The following is a 5,213-nucleotide window of genomic DNA, read 5'->3' on the forward strand; positions in this document are numbered from 1 at the left end:
CAGGCCATCCGAGGTGTGTGGCCTGCGATCACCACTCAGGTAGCCTGCTCTCCTCGCCCTGGACATCACGTTTATGAGCCCCCGGATGCGACGCGGGTTTGGTCTCCATGCCTGTGGGCCGGCCAGTGGCCAGTTTTTTTCTCTAACTTCTCACGATGGGTAAAATAACAAGAGAATTTGGGTTCAGATCTTCATTCCCAAATAGTTATTATTAACAGAAAATGGAAATGTACTAGCTCAGGACTTTGGGAGACTTGTCAGGTGATTTTAATCCTAGATAGGCTACCTGCGGCGCTGACTGCAGTGCCCGAGGCAGACACCAGGGCGCAGAAACAAAAAGGGCCTTGGCCTCAGGTGACTGAGACTCTGCTTGGGGAACAGGATTTTGCCAACTACACACACTGATAAATTTACAACCACAAAAAGGCTCTAGAGGTGGGTGGTTGCTGGCCAGGCAAGGCTTTCTAAAAATGTGAGCTTGGGCTGGGATGGGGAGGAGGAAGGGATGGAGCTCACACAGCAAAGGTGGGGTGGGGAAGGCCCTGTGGGAGGCAGGAGCACAGGGCCATCACGCGACTGCAAGATTGGTGTGGCTGAGCTCAGCAGAGAGGGAGGGAGGAGTGGATGCTGGCAGGCCACAGTTGGCAGCCGGAGCTTTGGTCTGGGAGCAGACAGGAGGCATGAAGCGTTTCAGAGAGTGATGGGATTTGTGGTTTTAAAAGTTCACGCTGGACCAAAAACGGGGGGGTGGGGAGGGAAGTGCATGGGATTATGGGTGACTTGGTGATGGGAAACCCACGGGGATTACAGTTGAGCTGGGAAAAAAAATGTACAAAGTGATATAAAAATAAACTGTTAAAAAAAAAATAGTTCACGCTGGTTACTGAGAGAATTGGTGAAGGCCCAGCAGTTGGGGAGGGGACAGGAGCAGGAGTTCTTTGTCACAGATCAGGTGAGAGATGCTGGTGACTTGGCCCAGGGATAGTAGGGATGAGGGAGGTTACACTTCTGACAAATACTGACATGTGCAATTGGCAGAATGCGATGATCTGTAGGATGAGGGGAGAGGAGAAGAGAGGGATTTCTGTTTCACTGTTATAATAGAACAGGAAAAAGAAGCTTTCTGAAAATGAAACTCTTCAGAATTAAAAAAAATGTTTAGGAAATTTTAAACAGAAGGTAAGATGTTGAATTAGCCCAGAGGGCAGGCAAAAAATCTTTGGGCTCTTCTGGGGCAGGGAGGACACCAAGACTCAGTCACTGCTGGTCTCACCTCTGTGAGGAATGCTCTGGAATCCCAGCATTTTGCCATCACGCAGACAGCTGTGGCTTATCCTGCCCAACCCCAAATTCATCTGCTCGGATCCTTTTTAATAGCAATAGACTTTGGGGTGGACCCCTAGCTGCCCCCAAGTAGAGACTGTCTCCCATTGCCCTGCAGCTGGCAGGGTGAGTGACAGGGACCCTGCCTGTCTTCCTCGCCCGGCTCCTGCCTGCTGCTGAGTGCGGCGGCCGCCAGCATGGACGTGAGGCTGAGCCGCTGTGCTGGAGCAAGGAAGAGCCGGGTCCTGGCCCAGGGCGGCGCTGCCCCAGCCCCCCTCCCCCAACAGCCGCCTCCATTCATTTCCGGGTTCAAAGTTGAGCTACATTCTCCCTGGTAGAGCCATCAAGCACAGCCTGCACTTGCTTGTTTAAGTGACTAAGCCTACGTCAGGTTAAAGTGTTGACGAGACGGCTCTCCCCTGTGAGCGAGTGGGTGGCCGAGGGACCTGTGTGTGGAGGACGATGCCTGAACCCCAGGTCGTTGGCCTGCTGGAGACACGTGTGGGTGGGGGTGGGGGCAGGCTGCTGCTTTTATTAGGCTGCAGCTGGCTTTGTGTTCGGATTAAAGAGCTGCATGGGGACCTCCCAGGTGGCGCAGCAGGTGGGAGCACAGCACTATAAGGCTGCCTACAGCCACTGTGACCTGAGTTCTAGCTCCAGCCAGGGAGGGACCCCCAAGGCGCAGCAGCCCTCTCCCGACCCGACCCGCTTGCTACTCCCTCGGCAGTGTGTTTCAGTAGATCCACCTGCTGTGCTCCCTGCCCTGTCTCAGGTGAATTCTCCCACCTCTGCACCTCTGGCCGGTGTCCCTGCTCTTCTATGCATAGACTTTTTTTTTTTAAGTTGCGTGGGGTTCTGCCCCAGCCCAATTTCCCCCCGAAATCCTGTTATTTTTCAATGTGGCTCAAAGCAGATCCAGAGGTTCTAGGGGCCTGCACAGGGCATTCTAACAGAATGTCTGCAGTGTCTTGGGCATTGCTAGGTGGGTGGGGTGTAGTTCAGGTCACCTGATTGGAGGGAGGGGACAAGGAGGGGACAGCGCTCCAGGTCATCCACCTTGCAGGTTAGATAAGCAGTCCAGCAGGCCCTGGAACTATCCTTCTGTGCCCTTTTGTGTGTGTGTGTGTGCGGGGGCGGGGGGGGGTCCAGCCGGCTGACACAGACGTCCCAAGCCCACTTGCAACGACGCCCCTCTGGCCTGCCGCCTGGCCATTCACCCCACTCGGGGGCAGGGGAAGAAGGAGGGAATGCGCTTCCCCCAAGGAAACCTTGCCCCGTATTCGTTTCCAGCTCTGCCATCCTCGGGAGCATCACAGGCCCCCAGGCTGAGCAATACTCCGCAGCGCTGGCTCCCCGGTGAGTCCACTGGAGAAGCCACGGTTCCTGGCCTTTCTCAGCAAGGACAGGAGTGGCCCTACCAAGGCGCATGCGCACAGCAGGGCGCGTTCGGGACTGGGCGGGAGCGGGAAGCCGCCTGCAAGCTCGCTCGGGGAGGGGCGGCTCCTGCTGCTTGCCCATTTTACCCTCAGCCGACAACCTTTGGTTAAATCACTTTTTTAAAGTCATGGTTTAAGAAAAAATAACAAACTTTGAATGTAATGAACTATCTTATTCTGTTTGAAAAAAGATTTATGGATTTGTGCAGACAAGAACTGGGGTACAGGTCTCAGATGTGGGGGGCGAGAGGATTCACCAGAGACAGTGGGGAGCAGAACAGGAGGATGGACTAAAGCACACAGCTGAGGGGAGCAGCGGGGAGACAGGAGAGGGCTGCTGCGCCCTGCTGGTCTCTCCCTGGCCGGGGCTTGAACTCCTGCTGCAGGGGCTGCTGATAGCTTCATAGCACTGCACTTTAACTCCTTGCCACCAGGGAGGGCCATTTTAAAATGTACATTTCAAAAAGATTTCTAGAATTTTCTCATCTCCCAAAAGTAAGGTTCTGTACCCACTGTTAAAGATAAATCTCGCAGGCCCGGTTAGGACGCAGCACGGCAAGCTGGCCACAGCCGCTTCAGTGCGAGTTCACCCCCACCCTGGAGGTGACCCCTGTTTTGTCCCAACTTCTGTGAGTGCCCGCAAGAAAGGAAGGCGGGAGGCAGAGAGTTTATTGCTCCCGGACAGCAGCTGAGATGAGCCCCCATGGTGGGGTCCGCAGCTACTGCCCACTCAGTAAGGGGGAAGGGTCTCTTCTGTAGATTCTAAACTCAGATTCCAGAGGGGCGACTCATCGCTGTGTCCTTGATGTGAGGCCCAGTTCCCTGTCACCTTCAGCTGGTCCCAGCCAGGATCTCAAGGTCAGTTTATTACCACCTTATCAAGCTTGGATGCAAGGCAAAAATTCTTTACCGCCCTAATTCAGTCCTTGTCAGTAAATCTTTGGTCACTCCCAGCAACCCCCATGTAAATTCTTTTAGGCAGTTAAAGGGAAGATCAAAGGATCTTTATGAATCTTTTGGATCTTGATTCTTTTTAGCCCAAAATGTTCCACATGTCAAAGTGACATATTTTGGTCGTGGGGCCTCATGTGTTTGTGTGACCTATGTTGCTTTCCCATAATAACAGCACTATTCACAACAGCAAGAAGGTGGCAACAACTCAAATGTTTATTAATGGGCAGACAAACTCGTTACACACATGGACACACACACCGGAATATTACACAGCGGTGAGAAGGAGCGAAGTATTGTTACATGCTGTATATGTCTCAGAAACTGTATTTAAGTGAAAGAGGCCAGGCACAAAACGTCACATACTGTGTGATTCCATTTATATGTGAAATTCAGTGCAGGTAAACGCAGAGACAGGAAGAAGGTTGGTGACAGCCAGGGGCCAGAGGAAGAGGGAGTTGGGAACCATTGCTTAACGGAGTGACAGTTTTAGAAGTAGGTGGAGTTGTGGCTCTACAACATTGTGGTACACTAGATGCTACTGAATTGTTCACTTTAAAAAGTGTAATTTTCGGCCCTCCTTGGTGGCGCAGCGGGTTAAAGCACAGCACTAAGAAGCTAAAGCCGCTTCCGCATGAGTTCGATCCCCGCCTGCCCCGGAGGTGACCACATGGCGCGGCAGACCTCTCCTGACCCGCCCACTGCTCCCCTCAGCAGTGTATTTCAGTAGATCTGCCTGTTCTGCCCCCCACTCTGTCTCTGGGGAATCCTCTCACTGCCCCTGCACCTCTGGCCTATACCCCAATTCTGTATGTATAAATAAACAAATCTTTAAAAAAAAAAAGGTTAATTTTCTGTTATGTGAATTTCAATTTTAAAAGTTGAGTAATTTTAACAATTTAAAAAAGAGAATAAATACCAAAATGCCCTATTATGATGTGATTATATATTCAGCATATTAAAGGATTCTTTTCCCAAAATGATGATTCTTGTACAAATAAAAAAATAAGATTGTGTCTAAGTTATTATTTTGTGTGCATGTTTAACTTATTAGGGAGAGACCCAGGCAGATGTTATAGCTGATTCAAAATGGGAATCCAAGGACAGATATAGTTATGGATTAGACATGAGCTTGCAAATGGATCTGAACTGGCTTCTTGAGAGGGAGGGCAGGCAGCTGAAAGCCCTGGATGGAATTACTGCGTGCCCACAGACAATTAACTTGCACGAGGCCAGTTCCCGCTCATTACAGAACTGTATGCCCCAGGGCAGTCCGGTCCAATCAGGAAGTGTGACGTTAAGTCATAGTGTGGCTCTCCACCGAGGCACACACAGCTCCCCGGCAGCCGCTGACAGATACTGACACGGGTGATAAACCTGTTGAGCTCAGGATGCCAGCGCTGCGTGAGATCCCAGACCAGACACCACACCTCACATTTTCACCCCTTTCTTGAGGAACACTTTCTGGAAGCTGGCAGCCCTCAGCCACACACAGGTCGCTCC

Source organism: Condylura cristata, unplaced genomic scaffold, assembly GCF_000260355.1.
Source record: "Condylura cristata isolate star-nosed mole 26May11 unplaced genomic scaffold, ConCri1.0 scaffold00008, whole genome shotgun sequence".
Classification (NCBI taxonomy): Eukaryota; Metazoa; Chordata; class Mammalia; order Eulipotyphla; family Talpidae; genus Condylura; species Condylura cristata.